At 31.6% G+C, this 25,537-nt stretch overlaps 1 protein-coding gene across 5 annotated transcripts in view; it reads left to right on the top strand.

Moving 5' to 3' along the window:
- The first annotated feature begins 1,399 nt into the window (after nt 1–1,399).
- Nucleotides 1,400–25,537, top strand: part of LOC110999418 (uncharacterized protein CG3556) — a 58,990-nt gene continuing 34,852 nt past the window's right edge. For 3 of the 5 annotated variants that reach the window (XM_045631190.1, XM_045631187.1, XM_045631189.1), the window contains exons 1-2: nt 1,404–1,464; nt 16,829–16,859. The gene's annotated coding sequence lies outside the window, so the exon portion shown is untranslated. Of the gene's footprint in view, nt 1,465–16,828; nt 16,860–25,537 lie in introns of all 5 variants that reach the window. The other 2 variants (XM_045631186.1, XM_045631188.1) reach the window with 2 other exon arrangements.

Genomic DNA, 25,537 nt, shown 5'->3' with positions numbered 1-25,537 from the left:
TATTCTAAATGCAATAAAAATAACTGAATGATAGGCATCGCAATAAAATCATATAAAATGATTGTTTATATTTAGGTACATCCCTTAAAAATCCGTTTTAAAGATAGACAGAAAGATTTTCCCTCGAATTAACAAGTATCGAACGTTTCTGAGAGAACCTCACACTTTGTTAAATCTAAAATCACTTAATGAAAATGTCTCCGTTACTTGTACATACTTTATAAAGTGAAAAGTTTTGTATTATTCATGTAACGAATCAAAAACATCTTATTCGTTTTAATAATCCTCCATTATCACTTATAGGTTTTTGTTCTTAAAGAAAATAAACATATAGTTTTAAAAAAGTACTTTACTGTTTACAAATAGAAACATACATTGGAAAATTCGGCCAAATTAATTAACGAACTAAATGTTTGTTATTATTCAATATAAACATGGGATACCTTAGTTTAATCATCAATCAAATCCCGTTGTAAAACTTCAAACGCTCGTCGCAAATACACGTTTTCTTTCTTTACTTGCATGGTGTAGGAAGACATCGTAAATTCTGCATATTTTATATACCCACTAGCAGACTCGGCCAAGCGTTGCTGTGGCTAAGGTTTTTGTTATATTACATAGTAGTAAACTATTCAAGGGAGATTGTAGAACTTATGTCAATGGTAGATTAAGTGAAACATTGGTACTATTAACACAGTGCCATCTGTTAGACTTGTATCAAATAATAAACAATTATTTGCAATAAAATAAAATTGCGACTATAATTAAAGACCTAAGCTATCCTATCTCTTAAGTTGGACCAGACTGCTCACGGTGTGCCAATTTAATTTAAAATCGGTTAAGTACTTTAGGAGTCCATCGCGGACAGGAGATTTATGAGCTTTCGACGTGTACTTGCTTTAAAAACGAAAACTTATACAATAAATTTTTATATTACATAATACTGTATAATAAATTTAAGATATATTTATATAAAACCCTGCATAAAATGCTTAAAATTCATAACTCAGCGGAGTCATAGCTTCAGTTCAAGCATACACATGTCGCAAAATCCTCTTGAGTCATGAATACCAGACTATTTGCCGACGGGACATTAAAACATACGCCAGTATAGACCTTAAAAACAACTGTAGTAACAAAATAATTTCCTGTCATAATAGACAAAAGTAAATCCTACTTTCATTACACATATTTACTTAATTAATAAATTTTTAAATTACAACAAAAACCTTAAACCGTTGTTTATGCTCAACTTTGAGCGATTCTTTTCATTCGCAATTTAATTAATTAAAATCGATGTTAGTAAGGTTGAAATTTCCCTGAATTATTAGGAATGTATGCATTCAGTTTGCCGAAGGGTGTATGTCTATACATCCCTAATTTATTCTGTTTCAGTTCTCGCGTCGCCCTCGAGTAGATCGGGCGTGCCGCGTGCTCCACTTTGAAATATTACGGTAATTTAAGGTAAGGTTTAGTACCTATTGTAAATATTAAGACTTAAAAAAGCAGTAAATTAAATTGTTAAACCCCTTGTTTGAGATTTCTTAGTAAAATTGAATGCTTACAGACGCTACATTAATCATAAATTTTATATTTCTCATTCAAGTTGCTATCCTTTTAACCGCTTAAAAAGAAGGTTTGCTCCATTTACATCTACCGAATTTAAGACTGCATTTGTTTTTGTTTGTTGCAGATACATTTTCAAATAGTATTCAAGTATGGAATAAGTCTATAATAAGAATTAATCTTTAACTATAAATCCCGTATATTCGCATTTTTCTCTCATTAAAAAGAGTGGCGGAGAGTTTATTGCCCATTCTTCTCTTTCGTTCTACGCCCTTGATTATAGAACTGGCAGTAAATGTAAAATTAGAAGCATTTAATGTTTATTTCTTTTTGACGTTCATAAGTGTACATTATGTTACCTACATGAATAAATGATTTTTGAATTTGAATTCTCCTAATAAATATTTTTTTATTCATAATAAAATGTCATAAATATATTTATTTATATAAAATTTCATACAAATATATAATGAAATAGGACAAGTAGATTCCCAATTGGCAAGTAGGTGAACAACCTTCTTGAGCCAACCGACATAAACTGTGATGTTGCCAGATCCAACTGCAATTATTATTTATCTAAAAATGGTATTTAATCAGGAAAAAATAATTTACATTATTATTTTAAATTTATACCGCCACTAAGACGTCCTTGTTGACGAGATAAGGGTGTGATTAACGTAAACTAATTGTGTGTTAGGAAAATCCACCTTTGTATAGAACCGCAAGTCGTTCATTATTATTCAACTAACTTGAAAAGTTTTTTGTTCAATGGATCAGTATGAAATTCATCTTAATTCTGACTCCATTTCATTGGTTTGCAGCACTTGTATATGTAATATATTTTAAAAATGATTAATATATCTTACATAATTATATTACGATATTTAATTATCCTGATGACTGATATTGTTATTAATAACTGTTTTGTACAACTAAGCATTTGATTAAAAAAAACAAACCCATAAAGGCTTGAATTATTGTTTTAACTCAAAAATAATGAACACAATTTTTTTCTTTGTCCCTGAATTATTGTAGACAGCAGTTTTGTGTCAATAGATGAGATGGCGTACATATGGCATTTTAATAAATCAATCATATTATATACTAAATATCATAATATATAATAAACTATTTAAAAAACCCCAATTTATTATGGTTTTGAAGATGTCGTGGGTTTTTAGTGTTTACCCATACAAGATTTTTTTCTAAAAACGCACGATTCTTTACAATCTAAATTAATTTTTGAACCCAATCAACAAACTTTACCAAATATAAAATCCAAACGTATATGATCATAACTGAAATATCAAAAACTTATAATTCTCCACGATCAAATTACTATTTAATGTATTTTAAACATGTATTTTCAATATTAAGGAGTATTTAAATATGGTTCTATGACATATGTTCTGTAGGAGTTGGCATCACTGTCACTTGTCCACAATTGATGAATTTAATGTTTCATTTTTATTTATTTTTAAAAGTAAGTTAAGTGTTTTAATCACTACCTGCAACTCAGTATCAGCTCAGCTCGACGTATTCGTTCCACAATTGAGAGTTTCTTTAGGCAGTATTGAAGTATTTCCTAACCAATTTAGGGTCCTATAAGAAATAGCGTACCAAATGCTAAAAGGCCGGCAACGCACTTGCGAGCCTTATCGCAACGTGTCCATCTGCAGCGGTATCCTTTAAAGCTGTTTACCTCCTGTTATAAACAAATAGTCAGGAATGCAAATCGCGAAATTTTAACTCAAGTTGCGTTAAAATCGTTTTGACCTGACCTGACTTCAGAATTGAAGTGTGATTATCTTCTGACCTACATCTACTTTTGGTGTAATGTCAAGAATTGTTCTCGGTCCAGGAGGTTTTTAATCGCTTATGTTAAAATTTTTATGAACTCTTTAAACTATAAATTCGTTCTAGTTAAATGTTCTGCGATTTCATAACCACATAACATTCTAACTTAATCAATATTAATATGAAAATTGTACTAATTACACTTTTGTGTTGTTACTTCTTCAGCTCCATGATACTTCTTTTCATTGGTTTTGCGTGGAAGAGATCGCTAATTGGTGATAAGTACATTAAAAATATTATAAAGGAGTTATAATTCTTACGTGTACACAAGTACACATATTTTTACATTTATAGATGCTTACTCTAAAAATATTAGAAGATATTAAGTATTCACGATATATCACAGATTTCAATGTCAAAAACGTATTCGATAGCTTACAAAATAATTTATTACAATTTTTAGCATTTGTAACACAATTTATGAAGAAACTCCATTTAATCAGTCAATAACAGTTAAAATTATACATATATAAATACACCAGAGACAATCTTTTCTTGATAGATAATCATTATTGCGATGGCACAAACAAATGCTTGTATTCTGCCACAGGGCCATTTAAAAAAGTATTGTAGCATTTTTATGTATAAATAAATAAATAAACTAATCAGTATTGCCACTACCTTTTTAGCTCTGGGCCTCAGATTTATATATCTGTTTCAGGATAACTTTTCAATCTAATAGGAAAGTAGATCAGCCTGCTGTGGACTTTTTAGGTTCAAGGCAAGCCGGTTTCCTCATTTTTTCCTTCAGCGTCCGAGTGAATGTTGCACAAATAGAAAGTCTAATGATGCATAGCCGGGGACTGAACCTACGATCTCAGGGATTAGAGTAGCCTACTGACGCCACTAGGCTAACAATGATCTTTATAGTGGTATTAATGATCATAAATTATTATAAGAAGTTTTATAAGTCTAACATTCGCGTTAAAGTGTATAGAACTTTTGTAGGTATGATACTGTATACATGGAGTTGATGACATAATAACGGTATAATGTCCGCATGAAGGACACCGTATGAGATGATCGCTCTAACAATGAAATAATGAGCGACATTGCACTTTATATACTGGGTGTTTCTTGATAACTCGTCATTGTATTTTACCGTATTGTTAAGTATATAACTGGTAAGTATTGCTTGCTTAAATATTAACCCTACATCTTTTACTCGATACCAACTCCGGGGAAGTAAATACTGATAATACAACATTATCTACAGCTGTAATACTTTTTGACATTTAACACCTTTGTCTTCAGTCACCGTGACCACGCACGCTGTAAAGCACGCGAAACAAAACAAAAAATTTAAGCGACATTTAAATTATGTTTAAATAATTATAAGTTTACAATAATATATGTATTAAAGTTACGACTTTAATCCGTTAAAAAAGTGTTTTCTTTAAATCTGTATCTGTTTTATTTAATTAACCTTTTCATGTCCACAGAACAGCTTACAGTTACAATCACTACATAGTATAAAACAAAGTCGCTTTCTCTGTCCCGATGTCCTTTGTATGATTAAATCATTGAAACTACGCAACGGATTTTGATGCGGTTTTTTTTAATAGATATAGTAATTCAAGAGGAAGGTTTTTATGTATAATAACATAATGTATATATCTGTCGGAGAGATATCGTCACTCCCTTGAAATTGACATCGTGATTAGCGGGAAATTTAATACTTTAATTGTGAGCTGCGAAATCAGTTCACCGATCTCACTCCTAATCACAATCTACTCGGTCTAAACTCTCATCACCAATGCTCCACGGAATACTCAATCAGTATTGACCTGCATTCCCTGTAAATACTGTCAGGTTAAGTAATGTTTTCAAACTATGAAACAATTAAATAACAACAAAACAAATTAAATTATGAGTTACAAAATTTATAGAAAAGATTTCAATGATAAACCAAACAGTTAAAATCACGGGTCAATTGTGGAACCAGCTACCCACTGAATATTTCCGAACCAATTCGATTAAAGGTCCTTGAATAAAAGAGCGTACCAATTCTTAAAAGGCCGGCAATGCACTCGCGAGCCCTCTGGCATTGAGAGTGTCCATAGGCGACGGTATCTCTTAACATCAGGCGAGCCTCCTGCCCGTTTGCCCCCAGTTCTATAAAAAAAAATGACTTGACCACATAGGGAATGAATTTATATGTGTATGTATACAAGTACGGCTCAGTTCTTCTTACCCGCTCTATGCCCTTGACTTGCGAACTGGTGGTAAATGTAAATTTACGATTAATTAAATTTGTTTTTCTTGACGTTCATAAGTGTACATGTTTACCTAAATGAATAAATATATTATGACTATGACAGTCGTTTGATCTCCTATCTGCATCCCAATAACCAAACCCTATGAAGACAATCCATAGCAAAGTATAGAATGCACTCTTCGCTCTTTACACTCAAATTTCATAATCAATATAAACCGAATAAAGTTAATAAATTGTATAAATAATATAAAAATATACATGTACATGTTTAAAACACATCAAATAGCTTTTTAATTATTTTAAATACTGGTGTAAGTTAAAATATTAACAAAGGATATTTCATTGAGTTGATTTTTTTTATATCGCAGCAGCTGACCGTATAGTGTATAGACTATTATTCATTTGTGCCAGTGCTCCACGCTATTTTAATATGTGTACATAATCTAAATAATTGTTAAGTATTATGTATGAAGTACTCTCTAAGACACAGAATTCAATAAAAATATTAGTTGGAGGCTTAGTCTACTTTTATCAGTCCCATTATCATTCCAATTTTCCAAGTATAAATTAAGATTGCTAAAGCGATTTTATACCCTTAATGGAATATTATTCCAAAAATTTTTAGCTAAATGTGTATAATGTGAAAAAAAGTTTCACTTTTACCCTGGTTTTATAACACCACACAACATTTTTAAAACTGAGTCACATAGTTTGCATAAAGACAATATACAAACAATGCTACACTTAAACGGACAAATTAAATGATAATGCTTTTGTTCAGGCTGCTGACGGTACCTTTGGACTAAAGTAATATGAAGTTCAAACGCTCATAACGAGCCAAATTTTTATTCTACACGTCTACCTTTTTATTAACGAGTTCCTTGGACAACCTGGGGTGTGATTTCTTGGCTTCATCATTTACATTTTTAGTATATTCATTCATTTCGTCTTTTCTCTTTTTATTAGTTTTAAAGAAGGTTACATTAGTTTTGCTGTGTCGCCGTGCCTATAATGTTTAAAAGTGAGAAAAAGAATGTACGGAAAACGATATTAAACATTATATGTATGTAAAAAAATAATTGTAGTTTTTTATTGTTAATCAAAACTGGCGGATTATTTAAATTGATTAGGAATTTGTTTTAATGAACTTTTGCAAACTATCAAACTCAAAATGTTAATTCTATAATAACTTCATGTTATTAACTATTATTTACTTTGTCTTCACTATAGGTATATTATATATAGTTATATTTAGTTTTTTTAAGAAAAAATTAAAGTCTCTAAGTTGAATTGGTTTGGAATGGACCAATTTGACTTAGGGTTCTTCAAGAAAAGAGCATATCAATTCTTAAAAGGCCCGCAACGCACTAGCGAGCCCTCTGGCGTTGAGAGTATCCATGGTTGAGAGTGCCAATATCGCCCGTGTGCCCGGTTACCCCTGTTCTGTATAAAAAAGCCTAGATTAAAACTATAGAATTTTATTTATCACATAAACTTACAAAATTATTAGTCGTTTATCATTTAAATAAAAAAATTACATGGGTTTTATTGGTTAATACACACTTTAATAAAAGGCAATTCTAAAATACATCATATGGTAACAGCTGTGTGCGAATGAAGTTCGGTAAATATTTTCTCATTTCTAAGTATTTTCAAGATAAAGTATATCTAATAGCGGTACGTGCCTTAGGTTTAGTATTAAAGTTAAATTTAGTAGTAGTAGTTAAATTAATCGCACCGCTTTTGTATCGCAAATAAAGTTACCATAAATTATAAATTTTGCATGAGACATAAACATCGTCTATAAAAGATATTTAATGCAAAAAAGCATAAAACGGAACGCTATTTAATTATTATTAAAGTATAGTAATTTTTAATTGTAAAGCCTTTATGAATGATGGTCTAAGTGGCTTTTGGCAGTCCTGCCAACCAAGAGTCACAGAAATTGTAAAATATATACAATGAGAAATTAATTAAATAAGTGACAAAAAATACAAATATAATTTATTATATATATTATATTCACACTGTTTACACACCGATAATTATATAAATTAATAAAAAATCTGCGCTTTACTGCACAAGATGGATATAAATAAACGACTACATCAACCAATAGCGTTTATTTTTCCTCGATCTACCTTTCTCACTCTCTCTAAAACGGTCTCAATCGCTCTGTCCCTTTTCTTCGACAAAACGCTGCACATCTTCGTGACGATCCGTAAAAAATGTACCTTTATACGCCTTAAGAACTTTCACTTCAAAAAGTTTTTTCAAAGGTATTTCTATTTATATGCGCTTCCTGCAAACTAAAATGAGAAACCTCCAGCGACTCGGCAGCAGCTGTAGGCGCTTTAGTCTTTACCCATGATTAGCACAAGCATTGCCTACGAGACTCGTACCTCGGTTGGGTCAATCGCTTGTCGGGGGAATCGGAAGCTCACCGAGGGAAATACAAAGGAGCGTTCCACGTGGAAACGTGGATGACGATTTTTAACTCTTATCTGTAGTGCCAGTTCTTATCATCCGTTCTACGCCAGGGGCGTTTGAGAACTGGCAGTAAATGTAAAATTAGAAGCATTTTATGTAACTTTCTTTTTTTGACGTTCATATGTACATTAAGTTACCTAAATGAATAAATTTACTTTGAATGTGAATTCTTTATATATTTATTTTTATTTTATGTATTGTGCCTCCAACGGGCCCTTGCTGTCTTACACCCGTAAAGTTGATGTTTTAACACACCAAAGATTGTTTTCTTATTATAACTTTGCGTGTGGTTCAATATAATGTAAGTGCATGCTCTTATTAAAAAAAACAAAACAATTCGCCAGTTCTTGTTACTTGCACTTGATTTGAGAACTGAGATTATTTTATTCATGTTGATGAACATTATGTTACCGTTATGAATATGTATACTTCTGTATAATGTATTCATTAAAATCTTCCGAGAAGCAAGTGCACTCATATGAGTGTGCTTCAGATAATCTTAAAAGAAAAATCGGATACATTTATAATATCAGCTTACCATTACTTGCCTTTGAGTCGTTTATGTTTCGAAAGAATATCCGATAATGATGTAATAACTGACATTTCATTTGTTATCTGTGGTCCGAATAAATAAAGAAGTGTGGAACTACCTGCCACCACTAAAGTATATGCGAACCAATTCTTCAAAAAAAGAGCTTAACAATTCATAAAATGTCCATGGAAGTCCTGCCCGTTAGCCCCTTTGCGATGTTATATAAAAGATAACAGAATTATCTAGCATAATAAATAAATAAATATGTCCGTATCAGCGTGAATAATGTTTTTTTGTAAACAAAAACTCATATGTAAGTCTCCCCTGACAATGCGCCATTTTTCTCGTTCCAGCCATAATGGTTGTTAACGGATGCTTTAAAAGCTTCTGGTCCGTGTGATAACGTAAAATGTACGTGAATTTTTAATTTTGCCTACCTGCCCATACGTTGTATACAAATGTAATATATATCAAGTCTTTGTGTTCTTCAAAGCTTTTTATCACTGAAAAGTTTCGAGGTTTTAAAATTAAAACTAACATTTCATATATCATGTATATAACATTCGAATTAGGGTCCTTCAAGAAAATAGCGTACCAATTCTTAAAGGACCTCTGGCATTGAGAGTGTCCATGGAAGGCGGTATCAATTAGCATCAGGTGAGCCTTCTGCCCGTTTGGCCCTGTTCTAAAAAAACACCTTTTGATGAAGGCAAATAATTTTACATTTTCTTGACATTTGAAAGCCTTACCAGCGTGAAGAACATAATAGAAAACGCTTGATTGGCGGCCAATTATTATTAATGACATAGTGTCATGCGTAATGAGACACGTCTTTGAAATCAAATTTGTCAAATAAATGATTTTCGACATTTATTTACTACATACTAGGAAGCCTTTGTCGGAAGACAAGTTGTAACCGAACTACCGTTTTCCGATAATCAATAGATATTTAAATTGTTAGTATATTAGTAAAAATCTAGTTAATAGTCAAAATGTGTTTTTTTAGATAGTAGTCATAAGTCAATTAATTATAGGCACACGAAACTACTCTGTGTAAATCTTGTTAACAACAATAATAATAATTATCTTTATTTCTTCTCTCACATTCACATACAAGGTAATAATGATTATTTATGTGTTTGTCTCTATGTGTATGGGTGTGCGTGTGTGTATGTGTGGGTGATTGGGTGTGTTACAGAGTAACAGTTATTAAATCTTCTGTTTCAAAATAAAGGCTTTATTATTATATTCCTAGGTTAGATTATGAAATTGTTATACCAAATTGTTACCTCTTGTATGTATAGTTTTCGCTTCAATTCCTGGAGCAGCACTGTATTCTCTGTTGGAATATTACAATTCGAACGTTCGATGCCATTAGTTTACTGTTGATGCGTTAATCCATAATAGTTTCTGATGTTGAATATAAAATAAAATATTAATTTGTATAGTAATGTTTAAAAACTACGGTTGCTTTTTATTTAATTGATAGCCGTTCTCGTCCCATGCCAACGACCGAATTTTGCAGCATTTTATTTTATTTTGCGAAGTAGTAAACTATCTTTCTAATCTCCAGGTGTTTAAAACACTAGCAAAGGGCCTCAAAAGCAGATATCGTGCTAATTGAGTGTCCATAGGATGCGACAGTTTCTTGATGACCTACCCGCAGTTTCGCCAGCTGATCACAGCCGATCTGTCTTTATCACAGCTCAAAAGGATTTTATAGAAAGGAAGGTACTTTAAGGGCGGATTGAGTTTTTATTACTCTTTTATCAAATTTATTTCTCAATAAAAACGCACCCTTAATAAACTCTGAATATTATGTCACAAAATTTTCATTGGACCCTGGGTACCTTTCATTTGAACGTCGAGTTAATTGAAAAACGTACTCGTAATTTACAAGATAGCTTTAAAAAGAGTGTTTCGATTTTAATAAATTAAAATAAACCTTACTCGACTTCCGGTTAGTGGCTTCCGGTTTAATTACAAACGGAAGTTTAAATAGAATCCTTTGAGAAGTTTTAGCTTAAAGAATTCAACTTAATTAAGTACATTTCACTAGGATTGTATGATGCTTTTCCATTTACATATTACAAAAGTAATTCACAATAAATATTTGAAATTGTGAATCACGTTTGTTATTTCAATATAAATATTATTGAGGGACATAGACAAGATCAATTGTACAGTACTTGAAACTATTTGTAATTTAGTTATTGCGAAATTTTCAAAATAGTTGGGTAAATGACTAGTAGACTGTAAAATTATTGAATATTCCATACATCGGAACATAAAGACATTAAAAGTCGGGAATACGAAATGAAATACTTTTGTTATTAATTTTTTAACTAAATAATTATCGCTTACGTGTGTGTTAACATCTTAATTGTGCACGACGATCATTGTAGGCGATATTATACTTCAGGACATGTGTATTGCCAAATAAACATTTAAATAGGATTCCTATCTGTTAGATTAAACAACACACACAATATGCAATTGTGTGTTACAAGGTATAGAAATAAAACATGATCATTAAATAGAAATAAAATGCGTTTATTTTGGAACATAAGATCATCACTTATTCCTCGTCAATAAATTCGAACCTGTAGGCATCCCTACTCATCGGCAAAGAAGACAGAAGGTGTTGCCGAGAGAAAAGCCGGCGTAAAAAACTCTCGGTACTCTTTTAAAAAAGCCAATCATCAAACAATACTTATTGTAAAGCAAATATAGCAAATTAATTAGAAGTAACCTGCCCAACACTAGTCCCAGGCCCTTTTATCAACTAGATAATACCTAAATTTATAGTAAGCCTGCTTACACAGCCTTTCTTTAATACATTTCTTAAATTAATTAAAACGCAGAGATAACAGTGTCTCTGGGATATCTCATAGCGCCTTTTAAATGTCAATGAGGGATTTTAATATCACTAATTGTATCGTTACAAAACTTAAATTTGAACCCCACGGCTCAAGTCTCTGAATCTAGTATCAAAAACTAAATATGTTAGAAATGGAATATTTTTCATTAATAAGTAACGATTTTGTTTACTTAAATATAGCTCGTGGAAGCATATAAGTATCTTGAATTTATGTCCTTTTACAAGTGACGTATTGTTTAATGACAATATGTTACAAACCGCTAAAACTAAACATTCTACACGGGTATTTATTAAAATATATCGCCAGTACGAAAAAAGAAAATGCGGTAAAAAGCATTTCGTGTATTTGTTAGAGAAAACAATACATCTTCGTATTTGTAGCAATTGTGCTCCAACAAAGAGTATAAAATTCCTTTCTTTAATTCACGAAGCGGAAGGAAGTGAAAATCATTAGTCAATGTTTCTATTAGAACGGAAAATAGTTGATTCGTAATGCATTCTACACGAGAGAATGTATTAGATTCAGTTCAGAGCTATTTTCCAAAAAATTAAGAAGAGTCGGGTATTTCAGGGGAATGTGAATACTGTTTTAAGAACTTCCTTCTTAAGAACCGTGAATCAACTTTGTTGCTGTATGTTACTATCGTTCCCTTTCCTTATCTGGCATATTTTTTAATTATAATAATACTCTACTCTCCTGCTATTGCGTCCAGGGAATTTTTCTATCGCTTAAATTTTTACTAAAGATACATTATATTAATTACATTAAACTAGTTCACGATTGATATGTTCGCGAGATACGCCCCGGCTACATTGGTAATATTATTATTTTACATAGCATATTAGATAGGCATAGATTACAGAGTATAACATCTTTTCAAAATGAGCAGTAAATATTATACAAAAAGTTTAATTTAAAAATTAAACAGCTAGTTAATATAAAAAAAAATATAATTATATTTATATATCTGATAGAACTTATATAAACATTATATTATAATGTAATAAATTAAATAAACGATGCATTCTTTAATTACAACACACACCATGTCTCAGTATAAAGAATAATTAAATAAAATTCAAAACCATTTGGCGGTTCTCCAGTTTGACCACAGACTCACTTAATATCTTCTATTGTCTTTGCTTTGACATTTCTGTAATTATTATTGCCACAGAGTATCATAAACATTAGTGTCTTGTAATGTTGCCAAACGTTATTCGAAATTGGATTCATATTGTGACTTATTGGCTTAATCTATTTAAAAAGGATTGTATGCATAAAAGTGAATAAAGACGAAACAGTTTAATATTATCAATAACAGTTGAAAATGTAAGCTGGTTTTTAATCTTAAAAATATAGCGCCGACTTATTTTTAATTCGTTGGAGCAGTACATCTACAGATCTAAAGTACATCACACAGATTAATAAACTTACTTGTGATAAGACTAGATAATAAAAGGGAACTTCAGAACAAAACAGTTCTGAAATGCATATAAAGTTCGGGTTCTTTCAACGAAAGCTGAAGTTAAAATGTTCGAGCATAATCCAACGTTCTTTGTTTCATTAATAATGAACTAAGTTCCGAATTGCGCATAACAGGTGTTGAGGGAATCGATAACAGCTGTTCAGGAAAAGGTTTGTTCTTGCTTAGCTGAGGTATACAAATACTTTATGTAAATAAGTTTTATTTATATACATTCCTTATTTGCGTTATTCTTTACTTTGCGTTTGATATCAAATTAAATAATGGATTTAATTCATTTTGAGAGCAGTTGCGTTCCTTTTGGGACTCCTTCAAGAAAAGAGCGAACGTAATTCCTAAAAGGCCGGCAACGCACTCGCGAGCCCTCTGGCATTGAGAGTGTCCATCGGCGGCGGTATCACTTAACATCAGGCGAGCCTCCTGCCCGCTCGCCCACTTTTCTATAAAAAAAATTTGGTTATTTACATAAAAATCTTTTTTACATATAACTTAATACGTCGAGTTTATTTTAGAATTGCCCAGCTTTACAATCAAATTCCCCGTCCCCATTTGGGACATGGGCCCCACTACTTAACACTATTAGGAAACACTGCACCAAAGTCTAATAGACCAAACCCGGAGTTTTTGTATGCAATTTAGATTCTCTCACTACCCGGAGCGCACATGTTGAAATCTTGTGAAATATTGAAGACGGTATCGCTATCGATATTAGAATTACGTTAGTATAATAAAACCTTCTTTTGAATCGGAAACATTTTTCTCACATGCGCTATCGACCGTACATTTCCATTGTTTCACTGCTTGAGACGTGCATATATAACACACTTACAATGAGCGTCAGCAAATAAATTGCTAAGAGAATTTTCTTTTTTGAAAGACTAACTTTCTGAAGTATCTTATATGTTTGGGAAGTTTGATTCTTTAGATTTTTGACATTAGAGTTAATGGAAGGATACTAAGCCGAGCACAAATGTAGATAGAAATTAATTATATTTAATTTTAAAAAATATGGTTGACATTAAAAAAACAATATCATTAATAAGTCTGGATGACATATACAAAATCAGAAAAAGTGGCTACAAAATAACAGATGCTTCCTATCTCATTTTCTCTCACGTTAAATCTGATGTATGTCTGTCTCTTTTTCTTTTTATTTCAAACTTTATTCATTGTAGTTTTATCAAGATAAACAATTGATTCTAAACTAAAAATTAAAATTACATTCGTCTTAAAACCAAAACTTTTGATGGTGTCACTGCACATATTTTTTTTTTATTACAAACTAAAAAGAATTGAGAATTTATTTTTCATAAATATCTGCTTATTATATAATAATATATACAATTTCGAACAGTATCAAAAAGTATATTCCTTGATTCAACCATCTCGCCATTTTACAATAAAAGAAACAACTGTTTATTTTGCTAACCATACTGCAATCGCTTAAGCCGCGTGGGTGGCATTATGCCAACGTACTGTATCAGATTTGCTAATAGATAAACCGCTAGTGCATTCGCGACACCTGTTCATTAAATTATATATAAGAGTTAATAATATACGAGAAGAGGATAACATCTTAGAAGGTGGATAGACTAAATAAAAGAAACAGCTGATTGTGGCAGAGAGTGGCTCAGGGCTGAGAGAAATGGCGAGATTAGGAGGACGCGTTAACCAAAAAAGTGCAGAGATACCTATCAGAAGATTGAAAAATAGAAACGTGTTATAATGCGAAAGTATCTTAATTAAAAGACTATTATTATTATTATTAATTAACGTAAGAATTGTATATCTCATATATGTGTGAATTATGAGCGGATTAAACTTTCAAGGCTAGCAAGTCGCAGTATGATTATCCATGGGCATATTAACAACAGATAAGCAGGCTCCCCGTTTGCCCCTTATTATATAAGAATTAATATTACCTTAAACCAATCTGTACTAAAATTATAACACATTACATACATTGTATTGTTTGATGATTTGCTTTTTTAAAAGAGTACCGAGAGTTTTTTACGCCGGCTTTTTCTCTCGACCACTCTGTCTTCTTTGCCGATGAATAGGGATGTCTACAGGTTCAAATTAAATGATGTGGAATAAGTGATACCTTGATGATCTTATTTTCCTAAAAAACATATTGATAAAATAAAATTATATGTATATACATAAATCATCATTCATTCATCATATCATTGCCAGGCAAGCAACTAAACTGCCTACCTGGCAATGCGAGTGCCCATGACGGCTAACCTCCTGCTCGTCGGCCTCCTGTCACATAAAAAAAAAATTAAGATCAGCTTTTTTTATTAGCCCAATAAAAAATATACATACTTTATATACCATTTTAAAAAGGTATTAAGGTAAAATCTGTGTCATTCAAATTGTATACATTATATAATGCAAATTTCCTTCTTTAAAAGTACATACGAATGTTCCAAATTCATTCCGAAAACAAAAACTTATCCTAGTTATCATGTTATACGTTATTTCACGAGCTAGTCTATTCAAAAGCTGTGCATATAGAGTGTTTTTACAATTGCACATCGCATGTTATTTAATTCAAATGCAAGTGCACATACAGCTGGTAACGTTTTTAATGTTTTACTAACAAGTTTATATATTTTTCAGTATTTTTACATAAGTATTGTTTTTAAGACTGTGAGATGAGTGTATATAGAAAGAAACTCTCGGTATAGACGGGGTCAAATCTACGGCTTCAGAGTTGTGTGGCCCATCCCACTTTTTAAAATAAGCAGTATATTATATTATTTAAAAAAAACAATTTTTTTACGGATTAAAGTTATGTATTTATTTATTTATTTTCGCGTGCTTTCGGCAAATGTCAGTATTATCTTATAAAGTTTGTAGCACAGCAAAGGCTGAATTAGAAGATGAGACACGCCATGTTTTTTCACAATTCCAAAATCCAGACGGTCCGTAATGTATACCACAATTCTCAAAAAAGGGTTTTAAACTCACAGAAACTAGCACCAGGTATAAATTGATTTATTAATTCTGGCCCTATTTAATGTATAGACTGAGAGAATGTATAGAAAGATTATGATTTTTACTGAAAGGTTTTTGTCGACACTTGGTGAGCAGTGGCGTCATCAATATTCAGAGAACGCACGTGTGACGTCATTAATTGCGAATACGTCAGCGGCGCGTTTTAATAGACGACTCTCTGATTTTATCTGTATTTTTATACGATCTCGTATATTTGTAAAGTTTATTTTAAATCATAGCTAGTTTTTTTTTTAATTCATAACAATTTATCGACGCTCCATTTACATATTATTTTTATTTATTCTCTAAAAATACATAATAAACCTTAGTCTCATAATGCTAAGCCCATACTATAATGACGAATAAAATATATGTATAAAGAAAAGTGTTGCAAAATATTTCTTTTTAGAAACAACATTTAAAGTTTGCTATTTTAGTTAAAATTACCTTTTATTCTATTTACTCATAACAAACACTTCATATTCCATTTAAAATGGGCATATACCCCGAACATCCCCTTCGCGAGGGTTGTAACATGAACCACGACGGTCCTGTGTTGTTTCTAATTGATTGTATTAGTTACTGTGTTTCAGTATTATGTATTTTTATATGTGCACTCAAACAAGAAGCTATCGTTAAAATTGTCTGATTTCCGTAATTTTGATATATGGGTAAACACGTAATTGTTTGAGTAAAATAATATTGTTACATAGAATACTGCTATGGTAAACAAAGAAATTCTGTTTATTTAAAAAAGTTTGTTGGACCATAATTTAAATTGTCCCATATATTTGCAGATTCGCAGCAACTGTCAAGAAAAAGGCTTTGGTGAGTACCTTATCTGTAGGCCTTCGTGGCAGTTTTATCTTGACATTACAAAGGAAAGTTATAAAACAATCTGTGTATAACTGAATTAAAATGTATATTAATCTCATCTTTAGTGAAGACTGATTATTTAAGTTTTAGTTACATTTTTCAAGTAATCTAAAAATGTAAAAATATTCCATGAGCACAGGATATAAATCTTGATACGCCATCTTGGTGCATTTCCCGCGTAGATAATTTTCTCTGCTGACAACATTTATCACAATTCAGTGGGTGATACATTAATGTCATTTTCATACCTTTTTACGACTATTTTTACTATCCTTATTATTTCGTTGAGTTTGTTAAGTACCAATGGACTTTCTTTCTGCGCATTTTACACTAGCTCATACGGTGAAGGAAAACATCGAGAGAAAGCTGATCAAATGCAAAAAGTCAATGGTGTGTCAGGGGCCGAAGGTTGATCCTACCTATTAAGAAAAAACAGATGATTATGAAAACACATACAGAAATCTAACGCTAGAAACAAGGGTTGCGGCGCGTATGTTTTTTTATACTTTAAATTCTCAGTCTCCTTAGCCCTGGTATTATTTGGAAAATGAAGTGTCAGCCAAATTTCAAATACAGTCAGAAATAAGATACAGATATTAATGTTAAATTGTGTCGCTCGTCCACACAATTTAACACATATATTTGGGTGGAATAAACAAACTTTGGCTGCAATCAATCAGAGATTCAAGCACAGCGCTCCGTATGATTCGATGTAATTCTTTCATATTATGATAAATGCATTTCAGGATACTAATTACAAAGATATAATTGTAAACTGAGACAAATTGGTGCAAAGGCTTCTGTCAGAGGTAAATGCCGCACAACAAATGGAATTACGAGTATTTGTAAATTTCAGATATTATGTCTACGATAAATTACTTTACTCACAATATGTACGAATGTGGTTTGTCTAATATGCAAAGACATTTAGAAATTACCAGAGACAATTGAACACAGCTTTGGAATTAAATAATGAATTATAATAATAAATTTAGTCGATGGTCTATGGAAGTTAGACTTCAATCTGTAGACTTACCTGTATACCTATATAAAAATGAATTGCTGTTTGAGGGTCACACTTAAACTTGAATGGCTGTACAAATTTTGGTCTTAAAATATTTGAGGATGTTTAGGTATGGTTTAAACCATACTAGACATAAATAGCAGGTAAAGAAAAATACTTAAACACTTCAATTAAATTTTCTCTAATATAGCTGGGAAATATTTGAGTATTTTGTATTTTTAAATATATTCAGAATCAGGTCCGATATCATTGGTATGTTAAAAATTTTGTATTAATTTTAGATAAATATACATAGGTAATACGAAGTTCACCGGGTAGTAGGATTTTACATTATCAACTTATTAACTAGCTCTCATATTGCTATGTAGCCTGCGAAATATATGGAATCATAGACAACATTCCTAATTTGAATATTCGCTTCAAAATGTTCTTTCCAATAAAACCTCTTTGTTTTAGAAAAATGTATTGTAACCCAATTAAATTGGTACTGTTCATACATTCAATTTGCTAATTGACAAATATGATGGAACCGTTACAAATTTGATTAGTTTTCAGTCATTATTCGTGCCTTTGATCCATTTGTTAATTACATTGTATATTAATAGCTTATGATGCTCCACATTAGTTTAATATAAAGATGAAGACATGTACTGTACCTCAGTCAACGGATTTTTTTTTTAATTCAACAGGAGGCAGACGAGCAGGAGGCTCACCTGATGTTAGGGATACAAATAAGCAGTATTAATTGCACTCTAAATTCTATTCATTATTTAATGCTAATAAAACGCTTAACAGTGTCTAGGACTGGCTACACTCTCGGGGCGTAACTCCAAATATTTACGTAATTGCCCTTATAAAACTAAGAAAGCCTTCGTAAAATGTACCTGGGCTCGTACAAGGCATTTCATATTTTTATTGAATTTACTATTTATGAAGTTATACTACTTTTGGCACGTTAGGGAAAAATAATGAGAGTAAATTTGTTCAATTTTTGGTGTCGTTTCTCCAAACGTAGCATAAGACGAAATATGTGTAGCCAAGTCCACATTTCAATGATCGTCATGCTCACTAAAATGTCATTACTTATGGCGGCGTCCATGCGTCTGATTGTCCCCCTCCCTAAAATATGGCGAGGGGCCGATGGCTGGCCATGCGTCATACTCGTGAACGGATGCTACTTGTGGTTACTGGTCGTACTTGAATTCGTGTATGCGATGATATTAGTTGTTTCTACTACGTATTTGCATGTTGTTCCCACGAGTATGCGTGCTCCTATGTCTCCTGCTGATAGAGGACAAATCTTTGTTTTTGATTTATTTTATTAGTCTTAATTACTCAAGATGTCATATTGAACATGTTATAGTGTTGTGTAAAAGAAAACTCTTCCGTTCTACGTCCTTGATTTGAGAACTGGCAGTAAATGTAAAATTAGATGCATTCAATGTATATTTCTTTTTTGACGTTCATAAGTGTACATTATGTTACCTACATGAATAAATGACTTTTGAATTTGAATTTGATAAAAGAATTTTATCTTGATACGCCAATGAATTATAACTTCTTTCCTTTTAAAAACGTGTATGTACTTATGTACACGTGCTGCTGTAAAATGTTATCAGTTTATAAAAGATTAATTTGAAGAAATCTGCATTTTTAATTAAACAAAATTTTTTTCATTATTGTATTTATATTGCAATTCATTTAAATTGCTTTCACCCCAAAGTTATAATAAAATTACTGTTGTTTAACAAGTTCCTATGCTACTATAACGAAGAGATAATAATATAATTAATTAAAATTCATACAAAGTAAATGCGAGTTGAAACTTGTACACTCTCGCGTTTATATTCGCCTGGTACCTCGAGCTCGTGAATAAATTAACTTTTAAGTAAATGAAACTTCCTAAATGACGAGTACGTTTCTTCCTTTTATTAAAAATATCACCAACTATTTCTTCAAAAATCCTTACTTTATTGTTTAGTGATCTCTACATCTTCTACCGCATTTACCATGTAGATTGTTCAGGGGAGTCGTTCGGACTATACCTGCAGCTAAGTTTAATTATCGGATGTCAAGGCAGAATACAAAATACCATCCGTATCACCTCGGCTGATGATGGATGGAATGATGGACTCATTCCAAAACTGAGGCAGTTTTTGCGTACTATGTGAAACCAGCTGCCCACTGAAGTAGGTATTTCCGAACCAGACTCCTTTAAGAAAACAGGGTACCAAATTTTAATAAGCTGGCAACGTACTTGCAAGCCTTCTGGCAATATGATTGTAATCAGATGAGCCATCTGCCCCTTTGCGTCCTATTACAAACAAAGCAATTGCTCTTAAACTATGCCTATTTTATAGTTCATTTAACGATAATAAAACAATTTATTTGCCAATAATACTACATATTAAAGGTAAAATTACAAATTATTAAATAATAATTATTATAAAAAGGTAAAATATATATTGTAACTGTTATTGACCACCTTTGAAAGAGGTAGTTATGTGATACAGGTCAACAGCCTTCCATCTACTACTAAACTAATGACTAAACTAAAAAATAAAATAAAAGTAAAATAAGTTAAAAAAAATACTTTAGTTTAAAGTCTAAGTCAAATGGCTACACAACAAATCTTTTGTTGCATCATAATAAAGACTTAAAATATAGAAAGAGCTTTTTTCATTTTTCTTACTGTAAATATTTAAGAAAGTTAGCTTATTATAGTAAAATAGCTCAAGAAAGTAGAAAACGTTATTCGAATGTTGGGAGCGAAATAGACGTCCTTTGGAAATTGTGTCGTTATGGCGTCTGATGGGGTCAAACGTTAGTTGGGAATTGCTTTAATATAATCGTTAGAGTTTCCTTTTTTTTCTTTATTTGGTATATCAAGGTTTGAGATAGATTATTGGCTTTGGGCATTACTCATTCTAATGTGAGAAAGTGGTAGGTGAAAATTTAATTGTATATAACCATATTGATAGAAAATATTTGTGACTTAATTAACATTTCACAAGCTTTTACATTTTTGTACATACATTATTCATATTTTATTTTAGTTATAGTTACACGTCATATGTCGTTCTTTTTGTTTATTAATAATGCATTTCTTAAATTTTTAACCTGCTTTTTTGTTTTTTTTATGTATAAATGATTTTGTATATTATTGTAAAGTGCTGAAATAAAATATTTAATAACGAGACCAGTCCAGTCAGGATTGTTATCAGTACAAATATTTTTAAAGGACAGCCAAATATCAGAATAATATTCAATAAGAACGAGAAGGTCTATTACAGAGGACGAAAGCGTAAATATCGGCCGGCAGCTGTCTCTGACATCTGATTGGCTTCAAGAAAATTGCTTACTGAGCAAATTGTCGGGGAAATCAGTCACCGCCCCTTGAACCTTATGAATATAATTACTTTTTCATGATCACATTAAATTTTAATTGTATTCGAAATTAGTAATCATATTTGTTCTGGAAAATGTGTTTTGAAAACTTATTTAAAGAAAACACTTTTTTACCGAAAACTTTGTATTATTATTGTAAACTTATAATTATTATTTAACATAATTTTAAATTTATGGTTTTAAACTGGTTTTAAACTTTTAAAACATGGGCCTATATCTGGCGTACGGGTTCTTAAATCTAAGTAACACTTCAATATATGTGTAGTCGACCTTTTGTACATTATCGGAGTCAATAATGTTTTTTATGGGGCAAACGAGCCTACGGGATGCCCATAAAGGGCAGTCGTAGCCTATAGACACTTATTTTTGGTGGATGCGTTGTCGGCCTTTGAGGGAGGAGTACACTCGAATTTTAAATAGTTGCAGGTCAAAGAGGCTGTAACCTTTATATCTGCACCTCAGAGTTGTATATATGTTTTATGATAATTAACATTCTAATAAGCAAGTAGATGATCAGCCACCTGTGCCTGACATACGCCGTCGACATTTTCCTCACGATGTTTTCTTTTACCGTTCGAGTGCACATACGATTATCTATTTGTGCACAGCCGAGCATCGAACCAACCTCAGGGATTAGAGTCGCACGATGAAGCCACTGCTTTGCATATGAGAATCATAGTTCACTTAATAATAGGGTAAAATATAAAAAAATCAGTTTATCTAATAACGAAATATCCTCTTTACACAGCTTCTCTTTTTACAACCGATCGACGGCAATTTCCGGTCGTCTTTGAGCGAGCCGATGTACGATTAATACCCAATGCAGGTATTGTGTTGCCAACACTCGATTGCTTCAGATTATTGCCAATTAACGTATCGGATGCGAGACAAAAGACTATGTAAAATTGTGTTATCGATTTTACCAGCGTTTACATATTGCCAGTAATATTATGTTTGATAAGGAGTATGATGGTTGCCGGCGGCTGTTAAAAACAGCAAGTTCTAATAACTTTAGTCTATAATTAAACTTATGATTTCAATTACAAATTGCGCACAGTTTCAACAAGTCTAGATTATATCTAAATAAGTCATTTATACTGAAGTGTCTACATTAGACCGAGTATGCATTTGACAAAATGGAACCACTGTTTATAACTAGGATACACTTCGCAGTGTACAAGACATTATAACAAACAAAGAATAAATATATAGCACATGCAAGTGTTAAAGTGGAAGTGATGGCAGATAGGTGAAGATGACTTAAAATGGCCAATTGGGAAGAAGAAAGGACGCCCACCAGAAACTTGGGAAGTGGTAATCAGAGATAGTGGGGCATTATTGGAATTGTCAAGAATAATAGATTTTTATAATTTGAAGGAGGCCTTCACTCCATCGGAGGTCGAGTACTAGTGTAAACGACATGAGATCAGTACTCGAATAAAAGCTATTTTTACTTTATTTATAAACATTTGAATAAAAATCTTAAATTCGTCGTTTGTGTGCTACTCAGTCATTGAGCGTTACCTGTCTCCTAGCCTCAGATTTCTGTATCCGTTTCGTTATCAATTATTTTTCTTGCACGTCAATGGTAAGGCATTTCGGTTTCCTCACTACACAAGCGTTTGATTCGCATATAAAACCTTACAATTACACACAATTAGGGCATTATTTTTATGACGCAAAAACCACGCCTTGTCTGGATTATAATTTATCGATTATTAATTAGTTAATTAGAGAGTTGTTTGTTATCGAAGTTTTTGGCAGTTTACCTTATTGCTAGTACTAGTACGAGTATAACTGTTCGCAGAATTGGCGTAATGTCTTGTAAGACTCCCAACCCTGAGGCACTTGATCCTGGCTAAACCAACCTTCTGTTTATTTGCGCATTTAACATTCACTCGAAGGGTGAAGGAAAACATCGTGAAGAAACTGGCTTGACTTTGAACCAAATAGAAGACTGCGTTTCACAGGTACAGGAGGCTGATTACCTACTTGCCTATTAGATTTGACAAATGATCATGAAATCTAAAGCCCAGTGAAATTAATCAGTGGCGCTGCAACCGGTTGTCAGTTTGATATATTTTTGAAGTTGTAAGAACTTTGTTGTACGGATGAAGTTAATTTAGTGATGATCTACCTTTGTCGTACTGTTAATAAAAATTCAGTAAAGAAATATTTAATTTATTATGAGCGCTAAGTAGCACTGGTTGGATCTAGACTAATCAACATGAAAAATATTACAAACAAAGCAAACGTTTATGACTACTACACACAAGTACAATATTAATGTATGATTGAATATGATGTCACTACAAAGTTATACTTCTTTTGGCGCAATGGAGAAAAATGATGAGAGTGAATTTTTACGATGCGCGCACACCAACACCTTATTTCGACATCGTAAAGTTAGGTCTAGGTGGCATGGAAATCGATAACTATGTTGAAGTTGTATATTCTAATATTTTTAAATTTAGAACACGTGTTTCGTAACAGTACAATTAAAGAGTTTGAATAAATAAATATTATTTTGGTGTTTTTTAATCAATTTCATAAACGTCGGTGATAGTATTTACTAATAAATAATAATAAATAAATTAATTATTAAATTAAAAGATTTTAATTTAATAATTAATTTATTAAATTAAAATCTTTTTGATTAATTTTAATATATATCGTTAATCACTACTGCATTTTAGTTATTTTTTTCCTTACGCCAAAGAAGTATTACTTCTAACGCGTGTACACACACCCTTTTTTAATTATAACTTTACTATGGTAATTTTTTACATAGCTTAAGAGTACAAATACACTTAATCTTAGTTCCTTTTGTGTTTATGTGAAATAGGTAAGTAAAAACAATCTAGAAATATTTTCAAAGACTTCTTTGAACAATTTAATCATAAGTTTAATTATGAAACTATTTTGTGAAATGAGATATTTTAAATGGGTGCATCAAAATTTTAATGCAAATCTTTGTTGGATGCTTAAGCAACCTTCCAAAGTTGCGGGGATTAAATTCGTTTTACAAAATGCTTTTAACTTTCGGAGCTTAATTAAATTATTAATAAGTATTATTGCATAAATATGACATAATAAATCATCATATTCTTATGATGATTAATTTAATAAAATATTATATAAGATTATTGTAAAATTACCTGCCAGTGACATTGCTTTTCTCCTCTCGTAGACTTACGGGGAACACGCCTTCATTTCACTCCCTGATCCCTTAAAAAAGAAATCCGCCACATCGCTCCATAATACACATATTGAGATCAGAGTTTCTATTGGATAGTGTGTAAATTGTGTTAAAATATAAAACGAGAATATGTGGAGCGATAAGTAAGCAACTAAATTTCACACCACGAACTATAATTACTGCTAAGCACTGCTGAACACTATATCTAATCCCCAAATCGTAATTCTGTACAGAGCCAAAACATTTAAACTATTTCAAACACTTAAGATAATTATTAACTCCTACGAAAATTCCTGTTGAAATAATTTAGGTCAGATACTGATCAGAGACGACACTCCATTATAGCGACCATCTACTGTTTCAATATTTTCAAGAGCTCTTAGTTCAACTCTAAAAGCATTTTGACCCTTTAGTAAAAGGTTTTATCAGAATAAAACGAAATGGTAATGAAAGGTAAAATTGTAGCGTTTATTTTGAACGAAGGGTGCTTGCGTTATTAAATTAAAAAGGATGCCTACGTATAGTAAAGTAATTTGGTGTGTAGGAACGCAAGAGATCGATCATTTTGGAGAACGCTAGGGGAGGCCTATGCTGTAAAGCAAGACGATGAAGAAACTGGTGTCTAATAGGAAATAATATGATTATATTTACATTTAACTAAATTTCGTTAATAAGTATAAGTAGTAAATAAATTAGAAATAAGATAAAATGTAACTTACAAGGTTGTCAATAAAGGCAATATTTATTTATAAGAAATAATTTCATCTTGAAAAAATGAGATTTTGATTAATGTATAAAAAGGAAAACAGGAATACATTTTACCTTAAACTAGTATTTATTTCCAATACACAAATATGTTTACAATTTTCCAGTTATAATAATAATAATTAATAGAAATTCTAAGTTAATTTTTTTTTTACGTATTCCTGGAATGATTCCATGAATCCTGTGATTCTCTCAAAGGCTGATGAATTATTCAAAGGCTTTACGAAATGACTT

Source organism: Pieris rapae, chromosome 14 (genome assembly GCF_905147795.1).
Source record: "Pieris rapae chromosome 14, ilPieRapa1.1, whole genome shotgun sequence".
In the NCBI taxonomy this organism is placed as follows: domain Eukaryota; kingdom Metazoa; phylum Arthropoda; class Insecta; order Lepidoptera; family Pieridae; genus Pieris; species Pieris rapae.
The sequence above is the reverse complement of the archived record's forward strand: the minus strand, read 5'-3'. Positions and strand labels throughout refer to the sequence as shown.